This window comes from Erinaceus europaeus, chromosome 20, assembly GCF_950295315.1.
Source record: "Erinaceus europaeus chromosome 20, mEriEur2.1, whole genome shotgun sequence".
NCBI lineage: Eukaryota > Metazoa > Chordata > Mammalia > Eulipotyphla > Erinaceidae > Erinaceus > Erinaceus europaeus.
In genome coordinates this window covers 52,687,049-52,707,277 of record NC_080181.1, presented here as the reverse complement: position 1 = coordinate 52,707,277, position 20,229 = coordinate 52,687,049, and the positions used below count along the sequence as shown (strand labels likewise).

Below are 20,229 nucleotides of genomic sequence, written 5' to 3'. Positions count from 1 at the left end.
ATGCAGATTAAAGATTCAGTGCACTTACTTAAAGATTCTGAGTGAACAAGAGAGTTGAGAACTGGTCATTCACTGGTGCCAGTGCTAACGAGAATGTTGTTTATATCAGGCCCATGATGCTCAAGCTGGACACTCATCACAAATATGGGCCAAGGATTTCTACAGTGCCTCAGATGGAAACCAGCCTTCTGTTGTCTGCTGTGAGTCAACCTTCCCTAGGTCAGCTCAGCAAGACCTAGAATGTATACAAATCTCATGATGGAGATTCTGAGTCACTTGCATTACGCAGACTCAGTAACTTTCTTTTTGGGTTTCTGCGAGCATTGATCCCACTAATTCTGCCCATGACATCTTCTACTGGAAAATCTGCTGCTCTCTTTGTCTAGGCACATAGTAGCCACCTCGTACTTAGCTGTTGCATTTGCTCTAACAAGGCTTTTCTAGGCCTTCACTGGCCTGGGCAAGAGTGAAGGCATAAGTGATCAGTTAGGTCTCTAGCATCTAGTGTGTAATCAGTGAGAAGTGATTTCTACCCCTTCCCCCATTCTACTCCTCTGCCTTTGTTGCCATTTTGGCCTTTTCTCAAAGGTCACATATGAAACTTTCCCTTATGCTTCCAGATTTACCAGCAGTAAAGACTGAAACTCCTTTGTTGTTCTGACTACTGATTACAGCTCACCCAAGGGCATCCCACACACTGGCAGTGAAGACCTACACCCAGGCTCTAGCGTCTGTGGTCCTTTGGCTTTTCCCTGTCTTCTACAGAAACTCCTGCTTCATCTGCTTTTTGTAAAGAGCTTGTTTTTATCCTGGGAAGCAGAGGAGAGGGGAACATTGACTTTCTTTTTCCAAAATGGAATTCAAAATTCCCTTGTCGGGGGCCAGTAGAGCAGCGGGTTAAGTACACATGAAGGAAGCACAAGGACCAGTGCAAGGATCCCAGTTTGAGCGCCCGGCTCCCCACATGCAGGGGGCGTCACTTCAGAAGTAGTGAATCAGCCTTCAGGTGTCTGTCTTTCTCTCCCCTTTCTGTCTTCCCCTCCTCTCTCCATTTCTTTAAGTCATATCCAACAACAACAACAGCAGTGGCAACAATAACAACAACAAGGGCAACAAAATGGGAAAAATGGCCTCCAGGAGCAGTGGACTTGTAGTGCAGGCACTAAGGCCCAGCGATAACCCTGGAGGCAAAAAAAAAAAATCCCTTGTCAATAACTGAAAAACTCCTCAGGAATATACTGCATCCGAGTCTTTAGGGAGTTAGATGCTTTCGATCACATCTTTTCTTCCATTTCTGTCTCAGAAGAAATCTCTGGCTCAGAGAACAGCACTGACAGAGAGCTCACAGTACTCATCTACATGTGGAGCATAGGCACATAGCTTGCCCCTCTCTTTCCCCCACTCCTTCGCCCCTCCTTCCAACTCTTCAGAGATGCAAGGAATGGTTGCTTGGGCTTTCCTTGAGTCTTAGGTGTCAAGTTTTGGAAGGTGACACTATATGCTAGGAGTCATTAATGCTTACTGTGTCAGCTCCAGATAACCCATGTATTAGTGGGAGCTCTGGTCTCCTAAAACCCGGACGGGGATAGGTGTGAGTATTCAAGGCAGAGTCATGGAAATGAATGCTGCCAAGGAGAAGGAAGGAACATGCCAATGGGCAAGTGGGCCATTCATCTCTGGAATGTGCAGACTAGTTTATGGACAGGGGCCTTTTAGGCCTAGAAAGGCTTCCAAGACTGTGGGCAGGCTGATTTGAGCTATAGAAATTTAGTGTTTTAGAAATTAGAATGTTGTGGTTTAGAGCCATTAGAAAGTAGGAACCTAAACTCCTTATTACCAAAGGAGGAGGTAGCTGAATTTAGAGAAGGAAATGGCTTATTTATCATGCTGCTAGAAGTGATTATAGCGAGTATCAGAATTCAAGACAGGACTGTAGCCACATGAGTTCATATGAAAATAGGGAGCAAAAAGTACAAGAGAAACCTCTAAAACTCCATGGCTAGTTCCCCTAGGCAACAGACTGGTTAGGCCCCTACCAGCTTCCTATGAAAATCCTCTGAGATTCTCCTTGCTGGCTCCAAGCCCCAATAAAGGCTACTCTTGTCTTGCCTGTGGGCCTCGCTCTGCTGCCACGCACTGAACCTGACTGTGGCCTTTTGCTTGATTGAACAGTAGCAGATGGCATCCAGGGATGAAGCCCGTCTGGCATGTGGGCGGCTTTGAGGGAAAGGAAATGGCACTGTAGGGTGGGCTGCTGTGGGCAGAGTGTGAAGACGAGGGGCAGGGGATATCATAGCAGTGCCAGGTGCTCCTGTGTTGACCTAGAAGGCTTGGTTCCACTCCACTACTGCCCCTCTGTCCATGCTGAGCACATTCTACCCATGGTCACCCACAGCTCCATGACAGCCACTTTTCTGAAGTACTTAATGTAAAACATAAAACTTAGGTTCTAGGGGCTGAAGAAATGGTTTAGTGGTAGAACACTTTTCGCACAGGAGATGCTGGGTTTGATCCCCGACACCACATGGGAGCACCAAGTGGAACTCGGAATGAGTTTTTTTTTTTCCTCCAGGGTTATTGTTGGGGCTTGGTACCTGCACCACAAATCCACTGCTTCTGGAGGCTATTTTTTCCCCTTTTGTTGCCCTTGCTGTTTTATCATTGTTGTGGTTATTATTATTACTATTGATGTCATTGTTGTTGGATAGGACAGAAAGAAATCAAGAGAAGAGAGGAAAACAGAGAGGAATAGAGAAAGATAAACACTTGCAGACCTGCTTCATCACTTGTGAAGTGACCCCCCTGCAGGTGGGAAGCTGGGGGCTTGAACTGGGATCCTTACGCCAGTCCTTGCACTTTGCGTCATTGTGCTTACCGGCTGCACTACTGCCCGACCCCCCTCGGAATGAGTATTGTTTTGGTTTGGTTTCTCCCTATCTTAAAACATAAAACAAAATAAAATATTAGGTTGTCCCATTTTTTTTTTGTCCCTGGGTTCCAACCCTGGTACCATGTTAAAAAATTAGACTTTAAGGAAAGGGAACTGTAGAAAGGCAATGTAAATGCTTGGAGGCCCCCTGTTTCCATGGTGGCCCAGTGTGAGACATCTTGGGGTAACACACAGCACCATCAGAGGTCAGGCTGATCCTGGCAGGTTTCTCTGTGGGTCACTGGCAGGCTAGTATTCTGTGATTGTTAATTCTTAAGGCGCAGGAGAGAAGATGATAGCATCAAGTGGACATCTCTGCAGGCACAGACTAGAAGCAGTTTTCATTGCTGCAGGAGGATAGAAGACTAAGGGTCAGGGGAAGCGAGTGAGTGGTATTCTTCAGAAGTATTGAAGGGTGAGTAGGAGTTTCCCAGGTAGGAGATGAGAAGAATAGTCCTGATGCAGAAGATAGTTGGAGGAAAAACACAGAGCTGTGAAAATGCGTGGGTGATTTGGGAACAGAGGCTAATCTGGTGGGGATAACACATAGGTTGTGAGGTGGTATTGACTGAAAGGGTGGAGGGGACAAGGACTGGGGGAGGGATTCAGAGGGAAGTGGCATGAACATGCACTGGAATTTCTTGGGAGGAGTGCTTAAAGATCTAACGGATCTCTTCAGGCATGTGGAAGAGAGAAAAGCTTAAGCCCTCTGAGACCTACCTGGTTCCCTGGGGTGAGCTCCTCATCTGTCCTGTGCTCTAGCCACAGGGCATGGCTGAGACTGGAGTGGGTCAGAAGTCTGATCTGCTCTTGACAAGATATGTCTACTGAATTAGGGAAGCAATAGCCTTGGAACCTGTTACTGACATCTTGGAGATGCATGAAAATACAGAAAGACCAAAGACAGCATGGTAGACATGTAGGAATTTGCAGAAGCCCCCAGACCACTACTGTCCAGAACAAATAGAGCAGAAAGTTGTTTCCTGTATCTGAAATAGATGACGTCTGCAGCACCACCCACTATTTCCCAGGCACTAACCTGGAGGACCTGCTCCAAGAGTTACAAAGTAGGGATTTCCCTTCCTCACTACCATTTTGACTGTATTAGGTTCACATTATTAATAATCTGGGAAGCTGGACAGAAGAAAGGAAAATCCAACTATGGTCCCACCATCTATCTGAACATTTTGATTTATTTCCTGTATTTACAATTAGCCCTATACAGTCTTGGAATCTGTACCAGAGAATGACAAGCTCTTCACCAAACCACATTCCTCCTCTTCCTGAGAAGATGAATTCCTTTGCAGGGAATGTGCATGACATGACAGGTGGGCTGATGCCTTAAGAAGAGGTTTGATGGGGGTCGGGTGGTAGCTCAGTGGGTGAAGCGCACATGGCACAAAGCACAAGGACTGGCATAAAGATCCCAGTTGGAGCCCCTGGCTCTCCACCTGCAGGGGGCTAGCTTTATGGGAGGTGAAGCAGGTCTGCAAGCATCTATCTTTCTCTCCCCCTCTCTACCTCCTTCCCTCTCGATTTCTCTCTGTCCTGTCTAAGGACAACAATAGCAATGACAACAATAATAATAACAAAAACAACAAGGGTAACAACAAGGGCAACAAAATGGTAAAAATGGCCTTCAGGAGCAGTAGTGCAGGCACTGAGCCCTAGCAATAACCCTGGAGGCAAAAAAAAAAGTGTGATGAGCACAGAAAACCTGAGGAATTTCTGTCTCTGTAGTCTAGGCTCTTTCCTTTTCTGCTTGGGACTATCTGTCATGCAAGAAATAAATCCTTCCTATGTGGGCAGGTGAAATAACTAAGATAGTTAAAGGAAACTTCTGTTATGTGGCCCTCTCTCTGTCTCTGTCACAAAACAAAACAAAGCATCCTCCGCCCACCCCCACCGCCCAAAAGCACAAAACCTGCCTATATTAAGTCCTGACTGACCTTCCCACCTTCCCATGTCCCTTTCGGCAATTAACTTACCTCTGGCCACACAGAGCCTGAAACCTTAACAATTTCTCCTAAGCTTAAGGGAATACATTGCAAAGGATTAAGTTTCTTCCAGGCTGACTACCTGTTTCCTAAGACAGACATGGAGAGTTCCCAGATCTCTCCCCACTCCCACGTGCGTGCACATGTACACACACACACACACACACACACACACACACACACACACACACACACCAGTCTTTTACACTATCAATACCCCTTCCCCAACCAGAGACTGTATTTTCACAATTGTTGAATGTACACATCATAATCACAGCCCACAGTTTGCCAAAGAGAGGGTTTGCATTGTCTGTGTCCCAGATAATTTTTAAACTGAGAGGCTCCCTATGTACAATTTGCATAACCTGGAGCAAGTTGTTTTCACTGCTCACAGTCTTGGTTTCCTCTTCTGTAAAATGGTCTTTTTTTAAAAAAAATTATCTATTTTCCCTTTTGTTGCCCTTGTTTTTTTTATTGTTGTAGTTATTATTGTTGTTGTTATTATTGTCATCGTTGTTAGATAGGACAGAGAGAAATGGAGAGAGGAGGGGAAGACAGAGGGGGAGAGAAAGACAGACACCTGCAGACCTGCTTCACCACCTGTGAAGTGACTCCCCTGCAGGTGGGGAGCCGGGGGCTGCAACTGGGATCCTTAACCCGGCCCTTGCACTTTGCGCCACATGCGCTTAACCCGCTGTGCTACTGCCCAACTCTCTGTAAAATGGTCTTAATGAGACTACTTGCTGGGTGTTTGAGAGGGAGTTTAGGAAGGAGAAATGCTAGTCTTGTGGAGAGCAGGGTAGGTGCCATTCAGTGGCTCTTTCTCACTGACCTGGGGCCTCTCACCCACCACTATAGCTCTTGCCACATAGCAGAAGTGTGTCATGGCTAGTTATTCACCTAATTTGACGTGTCTTACAGAAATTGGTATCTTGAACAAGCACTGTCGTCCTGGATTGCAGAACTGAGACAGGTGATAGAGGCAATGCAGAGCAAGTCCAGTGCCTTGACCTTGGGGTTCCAGACAGTTCGTCAGCTAACTGTATAGAAGGAGCTTGTGCAAGAGGAGGCAGGGCTGGGTCCCCATCTGATGTCTGTGCTTGGGATTGCTCTATATTTGGATGATGACTGGCTCCTCTGAGGACTAATCCTCTTTGCCAGAGTCCTGCAGCCTGGGGATTAACTGCTTTAAACTCCAAGCCTTACTCGCCCTGACAATGTGAGCTTTGTGCTAGAGAGCCACAGCTTCCCAGCAGGGGGTCTCCACTGACCCAACACACACACCTCCTTTGCTGTTATTTAATCCCAGACCCATAATACTTTGAAGAGAGAGGCAGAGGTCCTAGAGAGGGGAGGTGACTTAACTTCTTGATTTGTTACGAAACTTGAAAGTTCCTCCTTTGCTTTGTGCTAGTCTCCAGGGATAGATTCAGGAAGGAGTAGGCTCCTTAGTGTGTTCCCAGGAAGCCCTCAGTCTGTGTGTGGAATGCCCATGCTGCTCTCTTGCTAATAGATGAGCTGTTTAGAAAGTTCCCCAAGGGACCGAGTCCCTCACTCATTTTTGTTTTAGGTGCTCAGTTTGAGATTTGCACTCAGGAATGAGAGAGCTCTGACTAGCCCAGCTGGGGTCACATATTCATGCCTGAGGCACCAACTCCCAGTCTCACCTGCACTCAAGAAAAGGAGAAACCCACAGGCAAATTGAGAATTTACCACCCAGAAAGGGGCATGACTGCTAGCTAGGCAAAACCATGCATACCAACCTGGCTCTGCCACTGAGATAAAAAATTGCCAAGGGGTTGGGGCTAGCTGACAGCTGAAAATAGAGTGCTCCTCATGGAACCTTCAGTGAAGACTCAGTTACCAGTCATCCCAGGCCCCCTCACATGAGTCTTCAAACTATGTTAGATAGCACATAAATCTTAAATTGCACACACACAGGAAAAACAGGAATACTAGGATAAATGCACACAGGCTAAAGCACTTCCCTGGGTAGGCCGGGGCGGGGGCTGTTGTGTGAGACCCTCCTATGCTGACGCCATGTGCCTAAGTCAGCTTTTGTCCAAAAAGTGCACATTCTCCTCAGATTTCTTTCAGTTACCAAAATTAAAGATATTAAGGTAGGACTTTTTTAAAAAAGCAAAGCAGAATTAGGTGAATTTTGAAATGAAGAGGAGAGTTGTATTATCTTTGTGGATAAGCATCAAAGACTTTTGGCCTGATTAAACCTCTATCTTTTCTTGTTGTTTTTTTTTTTAAGAGGTTCCAGTTTCATAACCATTTCTTTGCTTGCTCTGATCTCACATTTAAAAAATTAGAATATGAGAAATTGAAAAGTGGGTTTTCCTTCATTCTCACATCCCAAGTTCCTTTTTTTTTTTTTCCTCCAGGGTTATCACTGGGGCTCGGTGTCAGCAGTATGAATCCACTGCTCCTGGTGGCCATTTTTCATTTTTATTGGATAGGACAGAGAGAATTTGAGAGGGGAAGGGAAGATAGAGAGGGAGAGAGACAGAGAGTTACCTGCAGACCTGTTTCACCACTTGTGAAGCTACCCCCTGCAGGTGGGGAGCCTTGGGCTCGAACTGGGATCCTTGCACGGGTCCTTGCACTTTGTACTATGTGCCCTTAACCTGGCGCACCACTGCCCAGCCTCTTAAGTTCCTTACATATATATTTACTCAACAAATAGTTCCTGACTGCCCACCCTACTGGATGTTGAGGTTGTGGTAGGCAGGAAGCTTGAGTTGCTGGCTTGTCTAGATCTCAGAGCTCCCTTGATCTTCATGATGGTGGGGGAGGGGGCTGAGTGGTGGTGCTAACTTTGGATGAAAAAGGGGTGTGTCATTGAATCACATTGATGAGCTGTTATACCCAAGAACATGACTGCTTTCTGTCTCTGCATTGAACATTTTCAAAGTTGAAGAGTAGAAACCCATCTTGGGACCAGATTGGCTGGTCCTCTGTTCTCTCAACATGGGGAGAGAATGGGTGTCCTGCCTTTTCGTGGCTCCAGCTTGCAGGCCGTGAATGAGACTGCTGTGCTGTTGGGCGGTGGTGAGCGAGCCCCAGACAGCAGAGTGCTTTGCTATTATCAGATTGTTTGTCTAATCCCAGCAGCTGGCAGTTGTGCAATAATTTTCAAAAGGAAAAACCTGTAGATATTTGCTTAGGGAGAACAAAAATAGGCAGAGGAGGAGGTGTGCTGTGCTGTCAAGGTTGGATGATGGCACCTTGCAAAGGCAGCTTGTTCCTGAGTTAGAATTCCCTGTGGGACTTCCTCTCCTCAAGGTTCAGGGAGGGGTCGTGTGCTCTGAAAGGGATCACCCGGACGTCTGTCTCATTTTCTTTGCACACACTGCCAGCGCTAGAAAGATTGCCTCATCCTTCAGGATCTGGTTAGGCTTGTGCTGATAGAGAGGCCACAGCAGATACTGTGATCTTGAACCCAAGACCAGCATCAGAGTGCAGACTTGTGTAATATCCCATGCTGGTAAGAGTGTGAACGCTGCAGCCAGGTTACTGAGGTTAAGCTTATCTTCTTCACTGGATATTTCTGTTCATTTGCTTTGTGTCTCTGTCATCTGAAAAACAAACATACTATTAGTGTTCTAAGTCAAACAGTTATTAAAAGAAGTAAACTACATGAGGTGATACAGAGGCAGGGACATAGTGCAGTGGCTAGAGCACACACCTTACCGTACATGAGGCACTGGGTTGGAGTCCCCGTACCACATGGTTAACACCAGGGGCAGAACCGAAGGGAACTCTGAATAATGGAGCAGTACTGACTCGCCTTCTCTCTCTCTTTTCTATCCATGCCACCCTCTCTCTTGACTCTCTCCCTTTCTCTACATACATAGAATTTACAGTTTAGGTCAGGAGTCATTTAGCAATACTCTGCATGCACAAGACCCTCAGTGCATTCTTAGAACCACAGAAAATTAGATCAGCAGCTGGGGAAATAACTGGTAGAACTGGGATCTTGCGTGCCACTGGCTCCCAGTCTGATTCCAGCACTGCACTGAATGGAGTAGTGCTCTGGCTTCTCTCTCAAAATCATCCTTTGATATTTTATCTCTGTATCCTCATGTCATGTGGTAGTCTTTCTTCCTATCTCATATGAAATAAACAAGGAATTTATTTTAGAGTGAGTTCAGTCGGCACTCAGCATAAAGTTGAGCATGCAGCAAGTATACCAGTCAGCTCTTACTCCATAGCAATTCTGCTGCCAAACAAAACAGCCCTGAATAACTTAGTGGCTCACATGTAGACATTCTCTTCTTCATGAGTTTGCCAGTCATCTGGATAGGTTCTCCTTTGTACTACAAGTCAGATTCAGGTCTGCCCCACGCACCTCTTATTCAACTGCTAGATGCTGCTAGCAGCTGTTAGGGACATGCTCTCCTCATGGACACTGGTTCAGGAGGTCATGAGGGACACAGAACTATAAGCACAGCATATCACTGGCCAAAGCAAATCACATAGTCAAACTCAGCTTCAGTCAGGTGGGAAGTATACTCCTCTATTAGTGCTTATGAATGTGGGCTATCGTCATATAAAATCGGGATAGGGATAATAATTTGATCAGAGCAAATGTGCTGTGCAAAATAATATTGGACGGGACATTTCTGGGATGACAGTACAAATCTGAAAATAAAGAGTTTTAATCACTCTGCTTTAAAAATTTTTTTATCACACTGCTTTTTATCAATTTTTACAAGATGAAACATGAGAAAGAAAGGTAGGTAGATACTAGTGCACTGCCCAAGTCTGGCATATGGTGGTGCTGGGGCTTGAACCGGGGACTTCTGGGACCTCAGGCATGCAAGTGAGCATGATATATTTTTTAAGTGTGTTACAAATACTTGGGGTCTGAAAAACATTTTAAAATGTGGAGGTAGATAGGATAATGGTTATGCAAAGAGACTGTCATCCCAGAAGCTCTGAAGTCCCAGGTTCAGTCCTCCTCACCACCATAAGCCAGAGCTGATTGGTGCTCTGGTAAAATATATGACAAAGTCTTTGCATTCTTGGCCTATAGAAAGTATTTGGTTGGGAGCCAGTTTAGTGGCATACTTGGTTGAGTTAACACATTATAGTGCATAAGGATCTAGGTTCAAGCCCCTGGTCCTCCACCTGCAGGGAGGAAGCTTCATAAGCAGTGTTGCAAGTCTGTCTCTCCCTCCCTCCTTCCCTCTCTATCTCCTTTTTCCCTCTTAACTTCTATCTCTATCCAAAATAAAAGAACGTATTTGTGTGATGTAAAACACTCTTCCTTTCCCCATAAAGTCCAGTTGCAGAACTCCAGGAGATACCTTTGTTGAGACTTGAAATGAGAGGAATTGAGGCACCCTGCACCCTGCACCATGATGGGGTGTCTGCGGACCTGTAAGCTGGCCGGCACCTGATTTTCTGGAGAACTGTGGGGTGGAGTGCATTATACAAGAGTGCTTCTTGGAAGGCTAGACGTGTGCCTTCCAGGTTGGGGCATAGTAAGGACTATTTTGGCAGGCAGAAGGCTTACTGGAGTAGCCCGTGCCAGCAGGCAGAGATGAATGATAGCATAATGCCAGTGGAAGACAAGAACACTTTCCAGTTCCATCCACTGAGGGAATCTCAGGTGAAGAAGGCTGCATTGGAATAAGCAAAGGTCTGGGGGAGAAAAATTTCCCCAGCTGCCCAAGTAGTAGCTGAATCCCAGCAGGTGACATCTACACAGACTGGCTGAATATGTGGGCAGCTGGTGGACCTGATGTGTGATCTAGCTGCCCTGCTGAGAGAGTCTACTCAGTGCCAAAAGGGGTCAAGGTGAGACTGAACACTGCATCCACCACAGCCCCCAAAGGCTTACACAGACACCTCTAGAGAGCCGAGTCCAAACCAGTGCCTGGGAGGGACAGCTGTCCATCACAACTATTACTACTGTAGTACCAGCTTGGATGAATACACTTCTCTTCTTTTTTCCACTTGTGTCACCTCTCACCTCCTTCCAGCTTGATTTGGAGCCTTACACATTTTATACACCAGCTAATGTGCTTCCTCTGCATGGAGGCAGGCCTGGGGGTGTGGCTTGGGACTCCCAACTTGGAGTTCTAATGTCCAGCTTCTGTCTGGCCCACAGCAGATGGAATCCTCTGCAGGGTGCTCTTCCAGGTAGCTTCCCCCTTTTAGAACAAGGTGGGTCCAAAGTAATAACTAAAACGTTTGCAAGGAACAGATCTTTGCAAAGAACAAACAAAGGGTTGGCATTTTTGGGGAAATGGATTTTTTTCTAATGGTAAGAATTACCTTTAGAAACTGTCTCCTGGCTTGAAATTTCATTAGTTTTCAGAGGAGAGATCAAAAGGCTAAAATGGGGCTGGGGTGTGTCTCAGCAGACAGAACACAATGTTGACTCTCCATAAAGCCTTGAGTTCCAACCCTGCACCACATGGGAGCACCATGCAACTCAAAAGTTCCAAAAGTAACTTCACAGGTGGTGGAGTAGTGATCTGGTAGCTCTGTCTATTCTGTGTCTGTCTCTTCCTCACTCCTCTATCTCTTTCCTCTTCTTCTAAGTATCTAGAATAAAAAAATGGGTGGGGGCCCAGAGGCCAACTCAGTCATATAGAACACAAGGCACTCAGTTCATCCTTCCTGCACCATATTTAAAAAAAAAGACTGGTGTCTCAGGAGGTAGTGTACTTGGTAAAACGATGGACTTAGGTGCATAGTGTCCTAAATTTGATTCCTGGCATCCCGTATAGCAGTGTGATGCTCTCATTCTCTTTCTCCCTCTCTTGTGTTAATAATTCTTTACTATTCATTTGTTGTAATGTCTAATGGTTAGTATGGGTCGCTTGATGACCTGCTTAAATTTACTGAGTGACTAATCCCACTCCTGACTCTGTCATAAACTAATTTAACAAATGGAGTACAGTTGTTTTTTAAAAAAATTATAATCTTTATTTATTTATTTATTTATTGGATAGAGATAGTCAGAAATTGGGAGTTAGGTGGTAGCACAGCGGGTTAAGCTCATGTGGTACAAAGTGGAAGGACCGGTGTAAGGATCGTGGTTCGAGCCCCTGGCTCCCCAGCTGCAGGGGGGTTGCTTCACAAGCAGTGAAGCAGGTCTGCAGGGGTCTATCTTTCTCTCCTTCTCTCTGTCTTCCCCTCCTACCTCCATTTCTCTCTGTCCTATCTAACACGATGACATCAGTAATAACAACAATAAAAAGAAAAGAGATAGAAATTGAAAGGTAAGGGGGTGATAGGAGAGAAATAGACACCTGCAACACTGCTTCACCACTTGCAAAATTTGCCCCGAGTCTATATATTTTTGTATTTTAAAATGATAATAAGATAAAAAAAGTTGATGCTTATTGAGAACTTAATATGCTGGACTTTAAGTTATTGAAATCTGGTATCTTATACAGTCCTCCTAAATAGCCCAAGATATTTCAGATGGTAAATGGTAGAACAGAGCACTCATTCAGGGCTTTCATATTCTAAAATTTGGCTTGTGAATTTCTAAACTATATTCCTCTTTTAAGACTTGCCAAATTGTCTCTCATGAGTTAAAGTGGAAGTCTCTAGTCATTAAGTATACTAATTTTCATGCTTATGTTAATAACTTATTTTGTTATCTCTTTAGGGAAATAAGGTGTCAAGATAGAAATAACTTTGAATGGAATTCAATTAGAGGATTCCAGTGGTTCTTCACCTTAAGTGAATTTCAGCAACAGTGTAGTGCTATGGCTCTCAATCCTGCCTGTACATCCAAATCAGTTGAGACATTAATTTAAAACAAGTGCATTTCCCATCTCTCTGGAAGAAACACACCAGAAACTCAGGGGATAGGGCTGGAAAGTTGAATTTTTTTTTCTTTGCCTCCAGGGTTATCCCTGGGCTCTTCCTCCAGGGTTATCTCTGGGGCTTGGTGCCAGCACTACAAACCTACTGCTCCAGGTGGCCATTTTTTCCCCATTTTATTGGATAGGACAGAGAGAAATTGAGAGAGAAGGAGGAGATAGAGACGGAGCGAGAAAGAGAGACACTCGCAGACCTGCTTCACCACTTGTGAAGCATCCCCCTTGCAGGTGGGGAGCTGGGGGCTGGAACCTGGATCCTTGTTCAGGTCCTTGTGCTTAGTACTATGTGCACTTAACTGGGTGCACCACCGCCTGGCCCCCTAGAAAAGTGAATTTTTTAAAGGAAGTTTTCATGATACCAGTGTATAGCCTGGGGGCGAGACCCAGAAACAATCTAAAATTTCATGTACTATTCCTATTTTTTTTTTTTTTTTTTTTTTGCTTTCCTCCTGGAATCACTCATCATTCTTTGGTTCTCACTTCCTTGTCTGTCATGTCTATTGTATTTTCTCATATTATTTACCTTCTTGTACTTTTTATTTTCTCTTTTGAAAGTGGGCACCAGAGCTGTACAAACCAAACAGGGTACCTCCTACTTGGGAGGGAAGAAAAAAATAGTTGGTTGAGAAGCGGAAGCAGACAGAATCAGAGCCTTAGTTCTCTTGACCACATGGCTTCTCCTCCCAGGGAGGGAATTCACTTTTCTCTACCAGTCCCCTTCCTTTTCTCTCCCTACCTTAAGATAACATCTGCTTGCAATAATATATCAGGTTGTTGAAGAAGTCATGATGCATTTGTAGATAGAAAAGATATATCATGACTTTTCTGACAACCCCATATTTGAAAAGTAATACCCATTAGTCTAGGATCTGATTACCATTATTATGTTACTAATATGGACTAAGTAGCCTCCCGTTTGATAAACTCTCACTATTCAGGATCTGTAAACATTATCTCATTGACATGTGTCCCCTTAGGCCTGGAGTGCTGTAGGTCATGCAACGAAGCTGTGACTACAGCTGGAGCCACAGTTGGTACTCCTTAAAGGAGCCCTCCCTCTCTTTCCTCCACCAACACTTTAAGTCATGGTGCCCACCATAGGGTCCCCAGACACTTTCCCTGGGGATTCAGGTGGGAAATCAGGGTTTCTGGCTGATTTCTCTGTGGGTTGACTCTGCCCCATCCTTGTGTCATGCAAACCATTTGAATACCTGTCCCTTTGCTTGTTCTTTGTGCATTTGCTATAGAACTGACTTCTCCAGTTTAGACACCCTCTCTATCCTTTCTGTTGCTTCTAACCTGTGTTGTTATTCTGAGGGGTTTCACAAAACTAGATGTCCCAGTTAAATTACTTTATACCTGGGGCTCCTTCTCTGCCTTTTGTCTGTTTTAAGTTCTATACTTTCTAAGACATCTACTTAAATAAGAACGTTATCTTAAGCCCACCATGCACCGACTAGGAGACTTTGGACGAGTCACTTAGCTCCTTTGCAAAGTGGAAATAGTAATTCATGTCAGGGGCAGCAGGAGAGACAGCATAATGGTTATGCAAAAAAAAAAAAAAAACACAACAACTTTTCATACTTAGGGCTTCGAAAGATGTGGCTATGGAATAGGAGTCCCCCCCTCCACGCACCCCCTCCCGGAAGCAATTTGTCCAGGTCACTTTAGTGAGCCCTCGTTATAGAGAAGGCATCTTGGGTCAACACCAGGGTGGGCAAGCGGTGCTTTGCTTGCTGGTGCTGGCTTGTTATTCTTTTCTCGCCACATTCATTAAATTATCAAAATGTTATTAAGATTTAAATGAAATCTCCCAGTCTTGGGACCATCTGTTCTCACTATTTATTCCCTCTGGGAAGTCACGAATCTGCCATTTGTGAGTTTACCGCTTTTCTCGTCTCTTCAGTGCTGATGGTGTTTCCTCTTCAAGCCTGCTTGGCACAACTCTCTGAACAGGGCTCTGGGGGACTGTGGAGCTAATGGTGCCTCCTTCAGGAAGTGAGAAGCTCTCTCCTGAGTGCCAGGGATAGCAGCCGGGTCCTGGTGGAAAATAGACATCTTCGCCTCACAAAACAGTATCAGCACCAAGGGAGGGGTGCAGTGGAAGAGCACCCACTTCCCTGAACAGGCAAAGCTGGAAACCTTGCAAAGGAGGCAACGCCCAGAGCAACACAATGTGCCCCATTCTCCTTGAATGCACACAGCACACCCCCCTCCCCCGCAAAGCCACCAACTTCTACAATGTTCCAGGTGATTCCAGATGAGGGGGGTGTTAGGTCACAACACACATGCAGGGCCATAGACCCAATGCACTCAGGACTCAGGGCTCTCTCTGATGATGGAATATCTAGCAAACGCAGCCTCTTCCCAGTGACTCTCCCTCCCCTCATCTCTGGAGGCCTACAGTGAAGACCTGCTCACAGCCAGCGAAAGAACAGTAGGGCAAGGATTCTGAAGGTATGGATCTCAAAAAACTTTCATGCTGGAGGCTCTGAGGTCCCAGATTCAATCCCTACTACAGCCGTAAGTCAGAGCTGAGAGTGCTCTGGTGTGCTGCCTACCTGTCCCCCCACTCTATGTGCCTGAGACTCTCAGTTCAATCCCAGAAGCCACATGACAGAGTCCCCCCCCTCATAAAGTAAATAAATATTTTCTAAAACATAACGATTTCTGGACTCTCTGAGGGACCAGGGACTTCTTTTAAGTTTTAGAACATCTTTCTGGTTTTTGGAGATGCAAACCTATTCGTTCTTGAAAGGGATTCAGAAAAACCATGACATATTTTTCTGTGTAAAAATGCATCATGACTTTTAAGACACCCCTAATATTTTGCTTGGGCTGCCTTAACAAAAATACCATGGACTAACAGGCTTAAACTATAAATATTTATCTTAAGGATGGGAGATAGCTCACACTGTAGAGTGCATGCCTTATTATTCTCAATGCCTTGTGTTCAAGCCCTAGCATAACACAGGAACATCATGTTCTAAGCCCTTTAAATGTATTATCTACTTTTAGTTGTATTTCTAAAGGCAGGTAACACCATTAAGGGGTGTTGGCCTGCCAAGTATGCATAGAGGAAGGGTCTTAGGGGCTGGAAGAAAGCTCACCCTGTAAAGTGTGCACCTTAAGGGAGTTGGGCGGTAGCACAGCCGGCATAAGGATCCCAGTTCGAGCCCCTGGCTCCCCACCTGCAGGGGAGTCGCTTCACAAGTGAAGCAGGTCTGTAGGTGTCTATCTTTCTCTTCCCCTCTCCTTCTTCCCCTCCTCTCTCCATTCTCTCTGTCCTATCCAACAACAATGACATTAATAACAACAACAATGAAACAACAAGGGCAACAAAAGGGTATAAATATTTTTTAAAAATTAAAAAAACAAAAACAAATCGTGCACCTTACCATGTGTGAGGCTCTGGGTTTGAGTCTCAGTACTGCATTGGGGTACTATGGATAGCAGTAAGCTAAGTCCATGCCTAGTGGAGCAGTGTTGTAATGTGTCCCCTCTGTCTGTCTGTCTGTCTCCTCTCTTTTTCTCTCTCTTTCCTCACTCTCAAATAAAGGAAAGAAGAAAATTGGCCTGAGGAGACTTCTCAGTGGTCCTCACATGTGCCAGGCCCTGGGTTCATTTGCCAGCACTATGTAGATAGGGAGAAAGAGAGATATAGAGAGAAAAAAAGAAAAGAAAAAAAGATGGGGGCCAGTGGTGTCGCACCTGGTTGAGAACACATGTCACAGTGCACAAGGACCCAGGTTCCAGCCCCTGGCCCCCACCTGCAGGGGGAAAGCTTTGCAAGTGGTGAAGCAGGGCTGCAGGTGTCTCTCTGTCTCTCTCCCTCACTATTTCCCCCTTCCCTCTCAATTTCTGGCTGTCTCTAGCCAATAAATAAAGGTGATAAAAAATTAGAAAAATATTTAAAAATCTTTAAAAAAAAAAGAAGAGAGAAGAGTCAGAGGAGTTTCTCATAGGACAATTTTTCCAGTACATTCCAAGTATGACAAAAAACGAGAGTGCCAGCCACCAACTCAGGGCATGAGGGTTCCCTTGGTAAGGTTGAATCTGCTGTGGGGTGTAGGGTGACTCATTTGCCTCTGCTGGCTCTCGTTACGTGCTCCTTGACATCCTTCTGAGTGTGGATGGACTCCTCATGCTGCCTGTCCAATGGGGGAGGGCATGTAGGCTGTAGGTGCTGCGTTACAAGCAGACCTCTTCTTGCAAACATGTCAGATGCATTCTGGTCACTCTCCTAGTCCAGATTTCTTGGGTAGTGGAAGAGATTTGTGCCAGAGGGCTGGTGCTTGTTTTTCAAAGCTTCAAGCACTGCAAGTTAGTGGCGTCAATAGGCAGAAATGTATTCTCTTACTGTTCTGGAGGTCAAGTGTGATGGGAGTCTTGCTGGGCTAAATTCAAAGTGTGGGCACGGCCATGTTCCTTTAGATGTTCTAGCTGCCCCGCTTTCAGCTGTGAAGACCCTTGCGATGAGATGGCATTAACTCAAGACAACACAGCACCTTGTCCTCACATCACGATCCTTAACTACACCTGCAAGCGTCCTTTCCTCTTGGAAAGTAACATACTGTCTTGGGCTGTGCCATGCTGTTTCTGCTGCTGCTGAGTCATATACAGGATTGTGTGCTAACTGATTTTGGGCAAGCTGTGTTACGGAGACTGCCTCAGTTCCTTTCTCCCCCATGGGCTGCCACCTGTACCTACCTTGAGGGGTCCTTGTGAGGACTGGATAAATGTCATTCCCCCTCAGACCAGAGCTGGACACTTGGCAGAAGCTCCTGAGAAGTTCTCTACTTTGCATTGCACACACAGCTTTACCTTTATAGACAGGAGAAAAGTGTGGTCAAGGAGGTGTGGGAGTGAATTTAAGTGTTTTGGGAGTGGTCTAATTAATGGGAAGCGACCAGGTGGCAGCAGGTGAAGGACACCCTTTGTGCAGTGGTTTAGAAGGAGCCCCCTGGCCCGCTCTCTGCTTAATGCCGTGCAGAGGTTTTCTGGTCTCCATACCCCACGCAGATGGCTCTGTCCAGCATCCCTTCCTGCCCCTCTGGCTGATGGACTCAGCAGATGTTCAGAAAACAGATTGTCTGCAGTGTCCTGGTTTTAGAAAAGAAAAACCCTTTCTGTGGACCTAATTACGTCTTGCATGAGACAGAAAAATACAATAGAGGCTGAGTAGACACTGAGGAGGGCAGGGAAGGCCCAGGAGAGTGTTCTGGTGTGGAGGCATGGGTACTGCAGAGGCGGGCTGTGGGGGGAAGAAGAAGGCATGAGGTCCAAGTGTCTCCTGGGCCTTGCACGGAGCCTTTATAGGGGGAACTCAGCATGTTGAGCACAGAAATAGTCCCTTGAGTTCAGCAAGATTTCCATGCTAATTCTGCCAAGCTAAGCCGATTCAGAAGCACCTCTGCGCTTTTCTTTCCTTTTTAATCACGAGAGGTATTAAAGTGACAGGCACCTTGTGGACTGTGAGGAGGCTTGGGAGATGGTGAGTGATGACATTTGATGCTCTCAGGGAAGAAGAGGCTTCAGGTTTCTGAGCATGTCCCATGGAAGAGACTGTTCCCCTGAACACGCCTCTGTCTCTGGTTCATCCCGAGTGCTCAGAGTGTGTGCAGAGACGACAGCCTTAGGGAACCGACCCCTTGACCAGCCCCATCTACATCTGCCTGTGACTGCCAGCCCTCCCAGGAGCTGTCTCACCCGCTCCTGCCCACCTGTGAGTCATCCTCAGAGGCAGTTCTCCAGGTAGGTGGGATGGGAGAGCAGGAGGAGGTGGCAGAATGCTAAAGTTGTCCTGTTCTTGCCTTGAAAATTCACATGGCAACTTGTAAGCAGTGATTTTTCTGCCCGGAGTGAGAACAAGTAAGGTAGTCAGGGTGTACCTCCACTCTTGCTTGATGAAATTGGAGATGCCTGCAGTTTTTGTCCTGCTGCTTTTCAATGGGGTAAAAGAATCAGTGATGGTGGCTATGTGAGATCTTTTGAATCAATTCATTTCAATCCTTACCATACCCTGGTAAGTGACATAACACATCATTATCCTCAAGACATTTAGAGTCTGAATGACAAAGTGAACATGCAAATGAGTATCAGTTAATTAGGCTGAGAGGAGGGCTGGGATAGAGGACTAATAAGTAAAGCTCTGGGCATGCTGAAGAAGGAGAAATTCATTTTTTAAAAAAATATTTGTCTGTATAGAGGCAGGAGGAAATTGAGAGGGAAGGGAGAGTTAGGGAGAGAAACAGACATACCTGCAGTCTTGTTTCACTGCCCATAAAGCTTTCCCCTTCAGGTGAGAATCGGGGACTTGAACTCAGGCCTTGCACACTCTACTGGGCATGCCACCACCTCTCCTCAGAATCCCTTTTTAGATTGCCACCAGATTTATCACTGGGGCTTGGTGCCAGCACAACAAAGCCACCACTCCTGTGGCCATTTTCCTTCCCCCCTTCCTTCCCTCCTTTCTTTTCTCATTTTGATAGGAGAGATAGCAATTGAGAAGGGAGGAGAGAGGGGGAGGGAGGGGGAGATAGAGAGAGAGACAGAGACAGAGACCAACCAACTGACCTGTAGACCTGCTTCACAGCTTGTGAGGCTTCCCCCCTGCAGGTGGGGAGTGGGGGCTTGAACTTGGTGTGCCACCACTTGGCCAGAAAAGGAAAAATAAGAGGTGGAATCAGGGCTGGGGGTAGATCTTGAGAAAAGTCCAGGACTGAATCAGGGTCGAAGGGCACAGGTGTGACTGTAGAGGTGGGCAGAAAACAGAGGGGGGCGTGTAGGGAGTAGCCAGTCTGATAAGGTGGTTGGAGGGAAGAAGGCCTGGAAGGTCATGTCGGAGGGCAGGAGGCAGCAGGGGTCATCCAGTCCTTCTTTGTAGGGGAGTTTTGAGATCCAGTCTGGTCTGTGGCTGGAGACAGTATGACTTTATGGTTTGGGGTCTATTCCCTGCTTAGAACCTCAGCCTGGCCACTTGCTAATAGTTGTGCGACCAGGATCTTATTTTATGGTCACAATTTAGGATTCCCTTAGCTTCTGCTTTGTCATATGTGAAATGGAGACAGGACTGTCCCATTTAGGGGTCCTTGGAGACATTAATGGTGGCACACACAGGGTGCTGAGGTCAGGGACCTGAGCTTGGCCAGGCTCATCAGGAAGCCCCTACACTGGCCATTGGAGTAGCTGGGTCTCTGCAGTGGAAACAGGAGCCGGGAAGATGAAGACCACAGTCTGGGGGTGCCAGTGCTTGCACCTGGCAGGGCAGGTATGGGCTGTGGGGATGAGGAGAGAGGGAGCAGTCAGACAGCTGGGGCTCCTAGATTGGGGAACCAGTAGGGAGGATGGGAGGTGTGCCCGAGGAAAACTTAGTTCTGTGCTGGGCTTTGTGGGGGTGTGGGCAGCTGAGCCGTTCATGAGCTAAGTGTGCATTTAGGGGCCAGTT

At 46.2% G+C, this 20,229-nt stretch overlaps 1 protein-coding gene across 5 annotated transcripts in view; it reads left to right on the top strand.

Moving 5' to 3' along the window:
• Positions 1-20,229, top strand: part of SV2B (synaptic vesicle glycoprotein 2B) — a 141,048-nt gene that overhangs the window by 7,616 nt on the left and 113,203 nt on the right. The window contains exon 1 of one of the 5 annotated variants that reach the window (XM_060179359.1): positions 126-200. The exons of the other annotated variants lie outside the window; for them this stretch is intronic. The gene's annotated coding sequence lies outside the window, so the exon portion shown is untranslated. Of the gene's footprint in view, positions 1-125; positions 201-20,229 lie in introns of those variants that run through there. 5 annotated transcript variants of the gene reach the window in all.